Here is a 17,923-nt window from a genome sequence, read left to right as displayed (position 1 = left end):
GCACCGGGCTGCCCAGGATCAAGGGGACATGCAGAGCTTCTTGGGCAGCGGCGGTGACTCCATCCTGGCCTGCAGGATGTGTGGGGAGCGACAGGTCCGGTCACTGGTCACGCTCTTTCAAGGAAGGGGCATGCTGCCCCCTCCTTCTCCTTCCCAGCTTCCTGCTATATAGTGTGAGGCTGGAGATAAACCCTCCTGGCAGGGCTGGGAGGAGAGGGAGCAAGGGAGGCATTCAGTCTGAGGGGTGCACAGCACAGACAGGGAATGAATGGCTCCCTCAGTTCTGCACCCCAGGCATCTGGCCCTTGCTCCAGGATCCTGTGGATGAGGAGCCCTTACTATGAGCAGCACCACCATCTGTATCGACACACCCTAACCATGTGGCAGAGGTGGAGGTGGGGGTGTCCTCATGGAGAGGAGTGGGAAGGGCTGTCTCCTTTGGCATGTCTGACATGCTCTCCAGCCACCTTCTCAGAGGGGCTGAGGCCCTGCGCTCTCCACACACACTTCCATCCCCCAGTTCCTTCTCTGAATCACAGTTGGAACAATCTCTCCAAACAAGATGTGGTCCCATTGTTCTCAGAATAACACACAAGAATAACAAGCAGAAGAGCATCTTTCATTGGCCCACAATGTCCTGCCTGCTTTGGTCACTTCCTTCCTCCACAGCCTTCTCTCACTCCACTTGCTGTGGTTTTGCCTCTGGGCTTTCTTTACTGTTTTTGCAGACCCCGAACTATGGCACATGAGTAGCGCTGTCTTGAACATTCTTCCCCAGCCCCGCCCTCTCTCTGTCTCTTTGTTTCCCATCCTTCAGATCTTAGCTGAAGTGTTACTTCCTCTGGGTCACTCCTCTGATGTCCTGACATGTCAGCATCCTTCCTATGTATGCCCATGGTGCCTGCACCTTCCCCTCATAGTGTTCCTCATGGCTCTAACTGTCCCTCAGAGTGTGCAATTAAATCTCGTTGCTTCCCCTGCAGACTGTGGACACACCTCACCATCCTCCAGGTCTAGCACAGCATCTGGCCCCTGGTGATGCTCAATAAACACGTCCCACATGAGTAGGTGACAGAGGCTCTGAGGCTGTGCAGAAACCCAGGCACCAGTGACTTGTCTAACACAGCAAAAGCCCTGTCAGGGTAGAGCTTCCAAGAAATGGTCCTCACCCAAGTGACACCCTCTGACTCCATCTGGTTTGCCTCTCACAATACTGGTTCCAGGGAAATTACAGGAACGCTTCAGAACTTGCCATGACCCTCCCTTTGTTCCACAGCCTGTGAACTACCTACCTGCCACAGCCAAGCCACACCAAGCCTCGAATCTTAGTTTCAGCACAAGCAAAGTGAAGAAATCCATGGGATCTGCCCAACCTAATTTTTAAGACTATCATGATAATGTGATCAAGATAACGTGAAGGAATGAGGGATGAATTAACATCCTTTGTCACTGCCCCCTCAAGAAGTAGCGTCAATTTCTTCATCCCCTGAGTCTGGGCTGGGCTGGTGTCTGCTTTAACCAATATAATATGAAAGAAGTGATCATAAGTCAGTTCCAGGTCTAACCTTTAAGGGAACCAGCAGCTTCTATTTCCTCCCCTTTGAAGCTCAGGCTCCATGCTCTGAGGAAGCCCAAGCAGCCTCGTGGAGAGGCCCACAGGAAGCAGAACTAAAATTAGTGGGAGCTCCAGTTGGGCTTGCAGCTGACAGCCAAAATCAGTCTGTCTGCTCTGTGAGGGAACTTTCTTAGAAGAGCCTGTTGCTCAGTCTAGACTCCCCATCAAGCCTTACCAAAATCACAAAACTATGACCAAAAATTGTTTTAAAAAACTACGGTTACTAAGCTATAGCAATTAAAACAGCACAATTTTGGCACAAAAAAACAGACACAAAGATCATTGAAACAGGATAGAAAGTTCAGAAATAAACCCATGGACTTACAGTCCCCGGACTTACAATCAATCGATGACACAGGAGGCGAGAAAATGCAATGGAGAAAAGACGGTCTGCATTAAGCAGTGCTGGGAAAACCGGACAGCCACATGTGAAAGAAGGCAATTAGAAAATTCTCTAACATGATATACAAAAGTAAACTCGCAATGGAATGAAGATCTAAATGTAAGACTGGACACTATAAAACTCCTAGAGGAAACCATAGGCATAATTTGACATAAACTGAAGCAATACTTTTTTGAATCCACTTCAAAAAGTAAAGGAAACAAAAGTTTTTTTTAAAAAAATTAACCTAATTAAACTTAAAAGGTTTTTTGCACAGCAAAGGAAACCATGGGCAAAATGAAAAGTCACTTACTGAATGGGAGAAAATATTTGCAGATGATATGACTAATAAGGGGTTAATATCCAACATATATAAACAGCTCATATAACTCAACATCAAAAAACAACAGCAGCAGCTACCTGATTAAAAAATGGGCAGAAGAACCAAATAGATATTTTTCAAAGAAGAAATGCCCATGGCCAACAGACATGTGATAAGATCCTCAACGTCACTAATCATTAGAGAAACGCAGATCAAAACCTCAATGAGATGTCACCTTACAACACTCAGAATGGCCATCCTGAAAAAGAACACAATAATAAACACTGGTGAGGACATGGGAAGAAGGGAACTTTCCCACACTGTTGGTGGGAATATCAATTGGTGCAGTCACTGTAGAAAACATTATGGAGGTTTCTCAAAAAACTAAAAGCAGAACTACCACACAGCTCTTGGGGATATATATGAAAAAAAACAAAAACACAAATCTGAAAAGATATACGCACCAAATGCTCAGAGCAGCATTATTTACAACAGACAAGATACGGAAACAACTGAAGTGTTCATCAACAGATAGATGAAGAAGCTGTGGTATACAAGTATACAATGAAATCCTACTCAGCCACCCATAAAAACCCATATTTTGCCACTTGCAGCAACCTGATGGGCTAAGAGGGCATTACACCAAGTAAAATAAGTCAGACAGAGAAAGATAAATACTATAAGATATCACCTATACGTGGAATCTAAAAAATATTGCAAACTGGTGAATATAACAAAAAGAAGCAAACTCACAGACATAGAGAACAACTTAGCGGTTATTAGTCAGGGGAGGATGATATAGGGATGGGAGAGTGGGAGGTCCAAACGATCGGGTATAAGATAGGCCCAAGGATCTGCTGTACAGCATGAGGAATATAGCCAATATTCTGTAATAACTGTAAGTGGAAAGCAACCTTTAAAGTTGTTTTTAAATCACGTAATCCTTGGAATTAAGGCTGTATTAATTAACTTGCTTATTTAACTTATATGCAGAGTATATCACGTGAAATGCTGGGCTGGATGAATCACAAGCTGGAATCAAGATTCTTGGGGGAAGCATCAATAACCTCAGATATGCAGATGATACCACTCTAATGGCAGAAAGGAAAAGGAACTAAAGAGCCTCTTGATAAAAGTGGAAGAGGAGAGTGAAAAAGTTGGCTTAAAATTCAACATTAAAAAAACAAAGATCGTGTCTCATCACTTCATGACAAATAGATGGGGAAAAAGTGGAAAGAGTGGCATATTTTACTTTCTTGGGCTCCCAAATCACTGCAGATGGTGACTGCAGCCATGAAATTAAAAGATGCTTGCTCCTTGGAAAAAAAAGCTATGACAAACCTGCTGCTAAGCTGCTAAGTCTCTTCAGTCATGTCCGACTCTGTGCAACCCCATAGATGGCAGCCCACCAGGCTCCCCCATCCCTGGGATTCTCCAGGTAAGGTAAGAACACTGGAGTGGGTTGCCATTTCCTTCTCCAATGCATGAAAGTGAAAAGTGAAAGCAAAGTCGCTCAGTCATGCCCACCTCTTCACAACCCCATGGACTGCAGCCTACCAGGCTCCGCCGTCCATGGTATTTTCCAGGCAATGGTACTGGAGTGGGGTGCCATTGCCTTCTCTGATGACAAACCTAGACAGCATATTAAAAATCAGAGCCAGCAAAGGTCCATCTAGTCAAAGCTATGGTTTTCCAGTAGTGTACAGATGTGAGAGTTGGACTATAAAGAAGACTGAGTGCCAAAGAATTGATGCTTTTGAATTGTGATGCTGGAGAAGACTCTTGAAAGTCCCTTGGACTGCAAAGAGATCAAACAAGTCAATTGTAAAGGAAATCAACCCTGAATATTCAGTGGAAGGACTGATATTGAAGCTGAAGCTCCAATATTTTGGCCACCTGATGCAAAAAGCTGACTCACTGGAAAAGACCCTGATATTGGGAAAGATTGAGGACAGGAGGAGATGGAGGCAACAGAGGATGAGATGGCTGGATGGCATCACCAACTCAATGGACTTGAATTTGAGCAAACTCCAAGAGAGACTGAAGGACAGGAAAGCCTAGCATGCTGCAGGCCATGGGGTTGCAAAGAGTCAGAAATGACTTGGCAACTGAAAAACAATAATCCTTGGAAGGGAGTGAGAAAAGGGTGTTATTACACAGCAATAGGCAGTCAAAACAACGTGTTTGGACTAGCACAGTTCTCAATACTTATATTTATTTCCAATTCAGGACAGTAGTATGTCCATGGGGGTGTTCTGGATATTGGCAGGGGGCATATTTTTATTGCCACAATGACCAGGTTTGTGGGGTAGAAGAGAGTGTGCTGTTGGCATTTAATGCCCATGAGCCCAAGCATATTAAATATATTAAATATCCAAAAATGTCTGAGAGAGTTACCTACAGCTAACTGCCCCACATGAAATAATAATAGTGCTCTGACTGTAAAACAGTAAGTCACAACATTAAAGACCTGTATAGAAAACTGGCTTAGAGATGAAATAAAAATATAAGCACTTAATGCAAACTGCTTTCTCAGCAAGGAAAAATAGGATCCATCTTGATGTCAAATTTAATCACTAGAGAGGCTGCCTGGAAGATTGTATTGAGAATGCCTTGGAGGATCATCAAGGAGTGGATGCCCTGATCAACTAGTGATGCCTGTCATTGGCAGGGGAAGGGAGAGTAGTGGCCTTGAAGTAGGGTGATCAAAAAATTTAACATCCAAACTGGAACACTTTGGGGAGTAAAAGGGGGCAGTGTTAGTACACTGGGACGACAGACATAACCTGGGACCATCCCAATAAAACCAGGGCATGCCTTCACTCTACTTCTGCACCGTGAATGTCGTCTCTGGCACGCCCCAATATGTAGCTCAGAGGTAAGCAAAATAGGGGCTTGTCTGGACCTACAAGCCCTTGAGATCTTGAATGTTAATTTCCTTTTTAAGTACTCAGTTTCAGTGTGTGGTTAGGTATGAAGAATTGTTCTAAAGAACGCATTAAAAATTAATTAAGAGTTTCCTCTAATATTTAATCTTACCAGCCATGTACTCAGAGTGATGTATTCCCAGTCAGTGTGTCAGGCCATGAATAATTAAAAGAGAAGGGGAGTGTGATTCAGCCCCTCGATGAGGCTTTCTGGGGTTGTAGATGCCTCACAGAGCCTGGGACTGTATCTCCCAAGGAAAAGTTCTGTATTGAACAGCAGGGTCCAGTCCCGTCCAAACCCCTAACACTGGCATTCATCATGAGTCAGCCTCCCAGGGAGATGGAGATGGATTTGCCTCTGTGGAGCCATCAGCCCCTGAGACATGTCAGCCTTGCCTTCTTCCCAGGAGGGAGGAGGGGGAGTTGGTGGTGAGTTATAGAAACCTTCCCAGGGCTCCTCCACGTGCTGAGAGCTTCCATATTTCCTCACCTCTAAGACACATGCTTCTTCATTTTGTAACATTTTGGAAATCAAGAGGTGACCTAAAATCGATGAGAGGATTTAAGGTGGTATTTCTTGGGAGGTGTTCCAACTGACAGTTCAGAGCGAGGCTCTGAAGTTGCACTCAGGGCTCTGCCATTTCCCAACCGTGTGGCCCCAAGCAAACGGCACCCACTCTGTTGCCTCATCTGAAAACTTAATCTATTCCTAACAGTCCCAACTTGATAATAAGTGAAAAAGGGCTTCAGTATGGTGCCCGGCAGATAGTAAGCTCTCAACGTGTTAGCTATTATTCCTGTTTTCCTCCTGCGTGTTGTTATTAAATTGCCAGTGTATCTAGAAACTGAAAGCATTTTCAGTGTTTCTGCAGCACTGTCAGCTTCAGAAAGAGCTCAAAAACAATGACTTCTGAGCCCACTCTATTGTGACACCCAGCACACCTATGGTGGCCTATCTTTGCTGCATCAAGTAGGGGAAATACGTATTTGACAGCAAGTGAAAGCTTATTTGATGTCATTGCTATTTAGTCAAATGTAGGAAACGTGAAGATTCTCTAAGAGTGACTCCCTCCCAACTTCCAGCCCTCCTCTTTTCTGAACTTGATGCACTAAGCCCAGGACCAAGGCTTCCTTTTCTTTCAGCAGTGGCACAGTGCCAAGTAAGGTAGAAAGAGGAAGTGGAATCTCCATCTGGGCTTTTGTATCAAAATAACATAGGCAATCAGCACCCATCATGGCCCACAAGGGATGTCATAGGTCTGATGGTTCTAAGAGAAGGTGAAAACCACAAGTGTTATTGTTGATGGGAATGCAAACTGGTGCAGCCATGATGGAAGACAGTATGGAGGTTCCTCAAAACACTAAAATAGAGTTGCCATATGATCAGCAATTCTACTCCTGCGTATATATCCAGATAAAACTATAATTCAAAAACAGATACTTGCACCTCTATGCTTGTAGCAGCACTAGTCACAACAGCAAGACATGGAAGCAACCTAAATGTCCACTGACAAATGAATGGGGAAAGAAGATGTGGTGTGTGCGTGTGTGTTCTTCCTGAGATGCTGGACCTGTCTTTGAGGGCCATCTAGGTCTTCAAAGTTTCCCAAAGTAGTTGAAGACCAGCTACAGGTCCAGTTAGCTCAGAGGTGCCAACATCTGACCTTCCATCCATGGTCAGGAGGAGAAAGCAGCTGCCACTTCATACCTATCTTTTGCATCTCGCCAAAGCAGACCTGAGATGAGGCATTGGACACAAGGGGCCAGTTTAGGGGCTGATCCCAGGAAACACCCGTAGGAAAGGAAGGAAGGGAGGAAAGATGGGAGGTTAAGTAAAGGGTGCATTGACAGGTCACCATGGTGGGCAGAGGCCACAAACCCTCTGGTCGCCTCCATGAGACTGTGGAGCATAGGCCTCAGAATTGTCTCCCCCAGGGCCGAGACATCAGAGCGTCTATATCCATTGACACCCTGCTAATTGCAGGCTGCTCACAGCAGCATTAATTCTTGGACACTTGCAGACGGCTCTGTGCCTGGCTTGGCTGGCTTCTGCATTCAGGGAAAGCCTGCAGGCAGAGAACCATTGGTGCTAGAGGTGAAAGCCTTGCCATGTGACTAAGGTGTGGGTGACCGCCGAGGTAGCCTGGGGAAGACAGACGGACACTGCTGGTATCTGCTATGAAGAGCCACTGAATTAACTTCTGTCACCACTACCAAAACCAGGTGCCTTCAAATAATGGCAATTTATTGTGTCCCAATTCTGGAAGCTACAAGCCCAAAATCAAGGTGTCACCTGAGCCAGGCTCCCTCAGAAGTCCCTCCGTTCAGTTCAGTCACTCAGTCGTGTCTGGCGCTTTGCGACCCCACAGGCTGCAGCAGGCCAGGCTTCCCTGTCCATTACCAACTAGAGGAGAATGTTTCCCTGTCTCTTGCAGCTTCGTGTTTCTCTGCAGTTCTTGGCATTCCTTGGCTTGTGGCAGCTAACTCTGCCTCTGTCTCTACGTGGTCATTTTCTGTGTCTTCAAACTGTGTGTGTCTGTCTCTGAGACCCAATCTTCCCCCAGGATAAGGGCATGAGTTACATCGCATTATGCATCCACCTACTCCATAGGAGTTCAACCAGTTACATCTGCAATGACCCTGTGTCCAAACATAGTTACATCCTGGGGCACTGGATAAGCACTTCAACACATCTTGTGGGGGGCATCCAGCTCAGCCCAGGGCAGGCACCTTCTGCATGTAATATCCTCTAATCCCAACAGTAGCCTGCAAGGTAGGTGTCACTACCGCAGCATCACACATGAGGACAGTGAGGCTCTAAAGGGCGACAGGAGCCACTCAAGGACACCCAGCTGGGAAGCCACAGAGCTGGGAGCTGTACTTGGTTCCACATCAGGCGGGCTGTCTCTCAACAGTGGTGTCCCCTGTCACTGACACTAGTTGGAAGGAACAGCGGGTAGACGTGTAGGCGCTCAAATCGGACTACAAAAGTTCAAAGGCCGCCTCCACTGCTTACTATTGTGAGAACCTGGCACATTCCTGGCCCCCTGTGAGGCTTGCCCCCTTATTTTGAAACCTGGGAATCAGAATAGCTCCCGAAGCACATTCTGCAGGGAGGAGTAATTGGGACAGCAGGTGAAAAGTCACACGCGGAGGGCCGGGAACACAGCAAGTGCACAGTGGCTTCTGGCCACTGTTATATCATCAGGGAAGCATTTAATCCTCCTGAATGTTAAAACATCAATGCCTAAGCCTCTGTAAAAAGCTCAGTTTCCAGGCCACAATCCAGGATCCCTTTTGTCTTTTGCTTCTTGTCACAGCTGCCCCCAGGGCTCCCAGGCAGGGACCTGATGGGCTGGAGGGCCGAGTGGCCCCTGCACACTCTCCCTCAGCTCCCAGCTTGCTAATTAACGCCCCTGCAACAGGAGACTGTGAGACCAGGATAAACATAGCAGCCCTTAATCTCCTGCCCGTGCTGGTGGCTTTATCTCAGCCCCTCCTCCAGGGCCACTGGGGGCTGGAGGGACAACAGGCAGATGTCCTCCCACCCCCTGCAAGGTGGGGTTGCAGCCAGAGGATTTCCTCCAAGCCTGGCGAGGCCCTGAGGAACGTGCAGCCACTCCAGGCAGACGCGCTGTGATGAACACCCTCAGAGCACAGAGCTAGGGGCACGACTGAGAGTTTCATTTGCACCCGGAATTGCACATTTCAAGGGCAGGACCTGGTGACCCAGTACGTGCATGTGAGCACACACTGGGCTCATAATTCATGCATTTCCCTTCCTCCTATTGAAAAAAATGTGGCCAGGGATGGGAGAGGGGAAGAATGAGGGTGAAGCACCGGTCTGAACAGGTAGTTATTTTTCTGCCTGGGGCTCAGCCTGGCTGAGAACCAACTTGTCAAAAGTGGAAACTGAAGGCCAGGTAACTTGTTGTGCAGGCAGCAGCCAGCTTGGTGCTCCTGGGAGTGACTTTCCAGAGTGGCCTGTGTTTACTACCTGTGCTCTGAGTGGTCTTTTTTATCCTAGACAGGACAGACTTGTGACAGCTAAAACCCAGAGAGAGGGCACAGGGCCACAGCTACGCGGGCGGGCACTCAGGATGCACGTGGTAACTGCCCCTCCCAGGGCGAAGCAGGGGCTGGATGAGGAAAGCCTGTTCCCTACCAGTCCCACGGGAAGAGGGGAACCTCAAGGGAAGAGGCTCAAGAGGCTCTGCACACAGATTACCGTAGGAAAACACAAGAGGCAGCCCTAACCCAGCTGGGCAGTCGGGGAAACTTCCTGAAGAGTGGGACATCCAAGAGGAAATGTGAAGAATAAATAGGAGTCAGCAGGGAGAACTGAGAGTATAAAAACAGCTTGGCACATTCTGGGATATTCTGGAACATGAAATTTCAGGAGACTGGGGGGAAGGGTGGGAATACAAGAAGCAAATGAGGTTTAAAGAATTAACTACAGTGTATAACGGACTTTTGGACTCAGAGGGAGAGGGAGAGGGTGGGATGATTTGGGAGAATGGCATTCTAACATGTATACTATCATGTAAGAATTGAATCGCCAGTCTATGTCTGACGCAGGATACAGCATGCTTGGGGCTGGTGCATGGGGATGACCCAGAGAGATGTTATGGGGAGGGAGGTGGGAGGGGGGTTCAGGTTTGGGAATGCATGTAAGAATTAAAGATTTTAAAATTTAAAAAATAAAAAACTAAAAAAAAATAAAAATAAAAAAATAAAAAAATAAAATACTTCTGCATAGAAAAAAAAAAAGAATTAACTACAGATTTCAGCATCTAAATCTATAAAGAGGTACCAGCAGCCACAAAGAGTCAGGAGTATATTTTACCAGATAGAAAGTACTTATGTTTTCTTTCATGCTCTCTCTATTTGTGCAAATGAGTGTTTCCTAAACATCAACTGTGGAGCAGGCCCTGGGCTAATGCTGGTGATTTGAAGGTAGTCCAGTCTTGTACTCAAGGAGCTCAAGGGCCAAGGTTTATTGCACACTCATGAGCCCCAGGCCCTCCATGGGTTTTACCTCATTCACACCTCTCAAAACTCTGCCTCTAGAGGGTGGGGTGGAGTGGGGGGTGGTGCGGATGGAAACTTTCGCCTTCCACAGTCACCCAGGTCTTGAATCAAAAGGGGGTGGGTGGGCTCAGCATTAATGCACCAGAGGGCTTCAGGGTTTGTGAGGTGACAGAAATGCATGGGGTGGGTGTGAGGCAAGATGGAAAGAGAAATGTACAGAGAGAGACAGACAGAGGGCCAGACAGAGAGAAACAAAGATAAGAATGGAAGGAGATGGAAAGGCAGAGTCAGACATAAGAGAAGAAAGACAGTAGAGAAAGAGAGACAGGGACAGGTAAAGACCGCGCGAGGGGAACTCAGAGCAGGGCCCAGGATCATCAAAGAACAGGGCGAATGAGAGGCTCCAGCCTGCGAGAGACAGAAGCAGGGAGGGCAACGCCTCCAGCTGAGGTCTTTCCTAAGAAACCCAGGTCCCGCGGCAGAGGTCTGGCCTGGCCAGTGCTCTAGGTGTCCCTAAAGCCCACTGAGTCCAGGGCCATGCCAAAGGGAGAGGCTAGGGCCCGAGGGAACAGGGCCTTGAGACGCCCAGTCCAGCAGGGTGCAAGAAGCAGCAGAGTGTGCTTGCAGTAGCTCCCCATCCCTCTCCCAAGGTTCCCACCAAATTCTTCCCCATCCAGCCCCACAGGCCAATGTGCCTTAGGAGTAAAGGTCACTGAGTATCCTCCAGGGCTGCACCCTGCAACTGGCAGCCTGCACGAGCCAGCCAAGGAAGCAGGCCAAGAAGTCTGGCCAAAGATGTAGGCTCCAAAGCCACTCTGTTTGGATCCCACAGGACATCTGGGCTCTCGGCTCAACAGCCACTGTGTATGGTGTGCTGTGTATGCACTGCCCTGGTTGAACAGCCCTAAAGGTCAAGGTGAAAACATACTCCCGTGGTGCCAGGCACTGAATCCCCATAATAAGGCAGGTACTACTAGCAGTCTCTTTTACAGATGTGGAGACTGAGGCCCAGAGAGGTTAGGGACCTGTCCAAGGTAACAGAGCCAGCATACTCTTAACTATTAGGTTCGCTGTTACAATGCTTGTCATTTTTCATTCATGAAGTCAAGGCCAAGGGTCTGAACCTGCTAGCTCCCTGACTTAAAAGCTGAACCTTTGCTGAATGTCGGGCATGTGAGCTGGAACCAGGAGCACAAACCCCCCTGCATGCCCTCCTGGAGCTCAGTGCTGGGTTTGATGGGAAGACCCTCATCAGCAGTGGGTTTGCAACCAGCCACTCAGAAGCTTTCAAAGCAGAGCCTTCTGACAGCAGAATTCATTTAGGAGTCAAGAAAGTGAGAAGCACTGGTTCTCCACCTTGGCTGCCCATAGGAATGGCCCAGGAAATTTAAAAGTACTGATGCCTGGGTCTCCCCCAAAAAGATTTTGACTGAGTTGCTATGAGGTGATGCTTGGGCACTGAGATGTTTTAAACACCTTGGGTGATTCCAATGGGCAGCCAGGGCTTAGAATTTCTGGTGTTTTGAGGATGGTTTCAAAGCCCCATTCTAGTGCTCAGGGCACCAGAGGTCCAGTTCTGTGTCTTGGGCAAATGGGTACCTGAGTCAGTATTCTCATTTAAAAACATTATGGGTGGGGAAAGGGGAGAAATGCTTATTTAGCACCTACTGCACAACAGGCACAGAGTAGGCGATGGCACCCCACTCCAGTGTTCTTGCCTGGAGAATCCCAGGGACAGGGGAGCCTGGTGGGCTGCCGTCTATGGGGTCGCACAGAGTCGGACACAACTGGAGCGACTTAGCAGCAGTAGCAGCAACATGACAGGCAAGCTACAAAAGGTATTCTTTTTATTCCCCTCAAAAATTTTATAAGGCTGGTAGCATTACCCCATGCCTGAATTCACCCAGCTAAGTGACAGCTAAGTGATGGAGCATGGATTGAGACTCCACATGTTTGATTCAGAAACCCTCGCCCATCTGCTATACCACTCTGCTAAATCAGAGCTCCCCAACTTGCCAAATCTTGTTAAAGGTTTAAAGATGTTGTTAAAATGCAAAAATGTTGTTAAAATGATGTACTGATTCAGTATATCAGAGAAAGGTCCCAAGATTCTGCGTTTCCAGCAGGTTCCCAAATTATGCCAATACTGGTACACCAGTAGCTTGCTTTTAGTAGCAAATGGTTTACAGGTCTTTGTGGTCACTCTGGCTCCGATCGGTCAGTGCCTGTGCCAAGTGGGTTGGTTAACTTTCTTAGACCATTCCCCCTATTCTGATGACAGCAAGCAGGAGGCTGCCCCTTGCCCTGCTCAGTCGCATGGCCTTCGTGAGATTGACACCGCACCCCTTCCAGCCTGCAGCTATTGGCCAGTCTCATCCCTCAGCCAGGCAAGATGGTTCAAGGATGGGCACCTAGCTCAAGCCAAGCAGAATTTCATTCTCTTCCATGGGAGCTCCCCGAGGGGAAGTTCTTTCTTCCCCTGGCTGAGGACTGAAAGGATGCAGCTGCTGCAGCTACTTCCTAGCATGAGGGAAGAGTTCAGAGCAGCAAACAGTAAACCCAGTAGCACTGAGGGTAAGAATGAAGGCAGGCAGAGAACACCCAGGTCCTTGGGCAAAATGGCTGGTTTAAGCCTTGCCTGAAACCCACATCTGGGCTATCGATCCACAAAGGCCATTCAAATCCCCTTACTGTTTGAAGCCAAGTTGAGTTGGGTTGTACGTCTCAACATCAAAACTCCTAATACAAGCCCTAGCATCAACAAGACTAGAGTCTGAATTTCTCAGCTTAGCTACTCACTAGCTGTGTGGTCTCAGGCAAGATATTTGGTCTCCCTGAGCTTCAGTTTCCTCATCTATAAAATGGAACTAGTAATACCTATCCCAGGATTGTTGTGGGGATTAGGACAAACCATGAATGCCAAGAGCTTGGCATCTATGCCATGAATGTTAGCTATTATTATAAAAACTCATTATTAGTCCCATTTTGGTAGGCCCTTCTAAAAACAGTGTATGTCAGCAGTTGTTTCTAGCTGTTGGCAAAAAAAAAAAAAAAAAAGGGAAGCAAATTAACCTAAAAGATTGGGGCAGGCAGGGAAAATGGGGGAGGGTGCCTCCAGGGGTATGAGTAACATTAAGAAGGAAGAAAAAAGAGGTTGCATTCTTTCAATAACCAGGAAAGATGAGAAAGCTTGTCCTGGCAAAGAATGCAAGGCTTGCCCAGGCCATAATTGATTTGGTCATGATACCTTCAGACCTTGGCTCCATCCAGCGGAGTATATGGAAGCCACGATCTGCTTCTCTGGATATTTGATGGTCTGATTGGCTCAGCCTTCCTAATTGTGTTGTATTGACAAATATATTTGTTTGGAACAAGCAAATGTATTGCAGGCAGGAAACAGACCAGCTCCAAGAATTTATTTTGCTTTTTGGCACGGCTGCACTAAGCTTAGCATTCATTATGTACCCATGTAAAACAGTCTCTGGGAATGCTGGCCTGACTTATCTTTTTAATTATATTTATTTTTTCAGCTGCACCTCAGATCATGAACAGACTTGCTGGTGCTAAACAGGCTTCATTGGATGAAACCTCCTGCCCCCCCCCCCCAAATCACACTGCACGGATTAAATGTTCAAAGACACCAGACAAACCTAGGATATTGCCATGGGTCATTATCACTAATGGATCGGAGATGGGGTTAAGTCAGTCAAATCCCTGCTCTGAGCCCAGAAAAGTCCACAGAAACCAAATCCTGGTCACCAGATTGAAATTGAAATCAGGTTTAAGCGGAGAGATGAAGAGATGAATGAAAGGCAGCTGGAATGGATCATCTGGGGATGCCCATGACCCATTTCACTGTACCCGCTCATCGCAGGGGCACCTGGCAGCCATACTGGAACCCTGGGGCCCTTCTCCCTGGCTGGATGAGGAATAAGCACCCAGCCTCAGAAGGACCAATCAGAGTCCCAGCTGGGGTTACTAGACGGAGAGTAATGGCAGACAGACAGACAGACAGACTGACTCCCTCCATGGCAGGAGCTGTAACAAAACTGGGAGATGCAGGCAGCCATTTTGGATGCCATGTGGACAAAGCTGTAGCAAAAGTTAAAGGAAAGGAACCAAACCATCATAGGGAGGTGCAACAGGGCAGGATCATTACGTAGGGGCTCAGCTTCGCAGCCCTGGTTCCAGGCACTGAGGCACTCTGCCTCTTAGAATGCATCACCCCTTTTTGTTCCAGCAAGCTCAGGCTGTTCTCCCACTTACATCCATACAAGGGCAAACTATGCAACCAACCAAACAATGTTGGGGAAGAATATTTATTAACAGGAAAAATGTACACAAGAATGATGTTGAGTGCAGAGAGCATGTTTCTTTCCCCCCTTCAACAGATATTTACTGGGCACTTCCTACATGTCAGATGTTGCATATACACTGGGGAGAAAGTGTCACCATCACCTACCTACAACACAATAGCGCCAAGATCCCCCTTCCAAACTATTAAGAATTTCCAGGGACTTCCCTGGTGATCCAGTGGCTAATACTCCATGCTCCCAATCCAAGGGGCCTGGAATCGATCCTTGATGGGGGACAGTAGACTCCATATCCCACAACTAAGAGTCTGCATGCTGCCACTAGAAGGTCCTGCACGCCACAACTAAAATCAATCAATCAATCAATCAATCCTGCATGCCGCATCAAAGATTGAAAATCTCACAGGCTGCAACTAAGACCTGGCATAGCCAAATCAATAAAAGTGAATAGGTTAAAAAAAAATAGTTTCCACCTTTTCCCACGGTTTCCTTTCTCAAATGCTGCATTTTCAAAACCACCTAGGGATGCATGAGTCAACAATTAATTTTAACAACCAGTTATGTATGAAATCACATATGTTAGTTAATTGCCACAACTCCTTAACATAGGTACTATGTATTTCCCACTTTACAGGTGAAAAGACTGAGGAACAGAGAGGTTAAGCCACTTGCCCAAAGTCACACAACTAATAAGCATTAGGTATTGGATTTAAATCCAGGCAGTCTCACTCCAGAATCAAACCTGGGTCTCCCGCATGGTAGGCAGATTCTTTACCATGTGAACCACCAGGGAAGCCCAACTCTCACAAACCACTAAGTTAAACTACTTGTCAAATGAGTACTGAGCATCTTTGCCACCCACAGAGGTAGAGAGCCCAGTCCCTGGACCACACCCTGCAGCTCGTTCCTGAGCAGATTTTGCTGGGACCTCACACCTGGGGAGACCTGCTCCTTCAGATCAGGGTGTGAAAGCTCCTGAAGTCGAGAAGAGCCCACAGCCACGCTGCCTGAGCTTCAGAATGTAGGAGCCTCTCCATTCACACAGCCCCTGTCCTGTGGGGTCCCCACTCAGTGAGGATGGGTTCTGGTATCCACCTAAAACCACACTTGCAAGAATCCTCACCTCCAGCTGCCGGCACCTGGGGGCCGACCTCTGGCTCTGTCCAGGCTCTCTCTTCCCTTATAGGAATCTAGAATTCTGTGGTCCTTTCTGACTAGCTACCCTTGATAGAAGCTGGTTTTTACCTTTGAGTCCCAAGGTGAAGACCAGAATATTCAATTTCTTTTCTTCTCTTCTAGGGAAGTCCTTGGTCCCTGTTGGGGGAAATATTATTAATTTTAAAAGATAAGGGAGTATGTGTGGCCCAGCTCATGCTCTGGGAGCAACAACAGCTGGAAGAAACATTGGGCTGGAAGCGGCCTCCCAACTCTGCTCGCCAATCACCGCCCAGAGCCCAGGACCACCCCTAGCCAACAGGTCCAACCCTAGCCAACAAGTCCAATCACACTCCTGGAGGAGTGAGGATGGGTACCACTGATGGTCATCTAGAAAGGACCAGCTCAAGTTGTTAAAATTAAACTATTCTGAGTCTGGTTGATCAAGGTTGTTGCCTGAGCCTCAAAGATCACTTGCCACCCCACCGGCCCTGGCCCCACAAGCTGGACCTTAGACCTTCCCATGACCGGCAGCTAGAGGGTTAATGCCTCGTCCAGCAGGGGTCCCAACCCAGGCACCCCAGACTCTGATGGACCAGTGTCCATGCTGCCCAGGTCTTGAAAGACACATACCAACTTGCTGAAATAGTACTTTTCTTTCGGCATTAGGATGATAGGTAGTTTTACTTCCTTCTTTTGCTTATTCATGTTTTTTAACCTTTCTACAGTAAGTACAGTTTACCTTTGTAATCAAGATTAGGTGGTGCGACTGGTAAAGGACTCGCCTGACAGTGCAGGTAGATGTAAGAGACAAGAGTTCGACCCCTGGGTCAGGAAGATTCCCTGGAAGAGGGCATGGCAACCCACTCCAGTAGTCTTGCTTGGGAAATCCTGTGGACAGAGGAGCCTGGTGGGCTATAGTCCATAGCATCACACGGAGTCGGACATGACTGAAGTGACTCAGGAAGCACAGCACACAGAGTTAAGTATGGTTTACTAAAGTAAAGATCCAGTTCAGTTCAGTTCAGCCACTCAGTCGTGTCTAACTCTTTGTGATCCCATGGACTGCAGGACAACAGGCTTCCCTGTCCATCACCAACTCCCGGAGCTTGCTCAAACTCATGTCCTTTGAGTCGGTGATGCCATCCAACCATCTCATCCTCTGTCATCCCCTCCTCCTCCTGCCTTCAATCTTTCCCAGCATCAGGGTCTTTTCAAATGAGTCAGTTCTTCACATCAAGTGGCCAAAGTATTGAAGTTTTAGCTTTAGCATCAGTCATTTCAATAAATATTTAGGACTGATTTCCTTGAAGATCGACTGGTTTGATCTCCTGGCAGTCCAAGGGACTCTCAAGAGTCTTCTCCAACACAACAGGTCAAAGCATCAATTCTTCAGCGCTCAGCTTTCTTTATAGTCCAACTCTCACATCCTTACACAACTACTGGAAAAACCATAGCCTTGACTAGATGGGTCTTTGTTGGCAAAGTAATGTCTCTTCTTTTTATTATGTTGTCTAGGTTGGTCACAGCTTTTCTTCCAAAGAGCAAGCATCTTTTAATTTCATGGCTGCAGTCACCATCTGCAGTGACTCTGGAGCCCAAGAAAATAAAGTCCCTCACTGTTTGCATTGTTTCCCCATCTATTTGCTATGAAGTGATGAAACTGGATGCCATGATCTTAGTTTCCTGATTGTTGAGTTTTAAGCCAACTTTTTCACTCTCCTCTTTCACTTTCATCAAGAGGCTCTTTAGTTCTTCTTTGCTTCTTATGACACACCTTATGGATGGTGTCATCTTCATATCTGAGGTTATTGATATTTCTTCTGGCAATCTTGATTCCAGCTTGTGCTTCATCCAATCCAGCATTTCTCATGATGTATTCTGCATATAAGTTAAATAAGCAGGGTGACAATATATAGCCTTGATGTACTCCTTTCCCGGTTTAGAACCAGTCTGTTACTCCATGTCTAGTTCTAATAGTTGCCTTTTGATTTGCATACAGATTTCTCAGGAGGCAGATCAGTGGTCTGGTATTCCCATCTCTTTTAGAATTTTCTGCAGTTTGTGGTGATCCACACAGTCAAAGGCTTTGGCACAGTCAATAAAGCAGAAGTAGATGTTTTTCTGAAACTCTTTTGCTTTTTTGATGATCCAACGGACGTCAGCAATTTGATCTCT

At 47.0% G+C, this 17,923-nt stretch overlaps 1 long non-coding RNA gene across 1 annotated transcript in view; it reads right to left on the bottom strand.

The window, feature by feature from the left end:
• Nucleotides 1–17,923, bottom strand: part of LOC132658176 (uncharacterized) — an 84,614-nt gene that overhangs the window by 45,081 nt on the left and 21,610 nt on the right. The window contains exon 2 of the long non-coding RNA XR_009597413.1: nucleotides 15,836–15,904. This is a non-coding gene — a long non-coding RNA (uncharacterized LOC132658176). The remainder of the gene's footprint in view (nucleotides 1–15,835; nucleotides 15,905–17,923) is intronic.

Source organism: Ovis aries, chromosome 19, assembly GCF_016772045.2.
Source record: "Ovis aries strain OAR_USU_Benz2616 breed Rambouillet chromosome 19, ARS-UI_Ramb_v3.0, whole genome shotgun sequence".
NCBI classification, from domain to species: Eukaryota; Metazoa; Chordata; class Mammalia; order Artiodactyla; family Bovidae; genus Ovis; species Ovis aries.
This window is presented reverse-complemented; position numbering and strand designations above follow the sequence as displayed.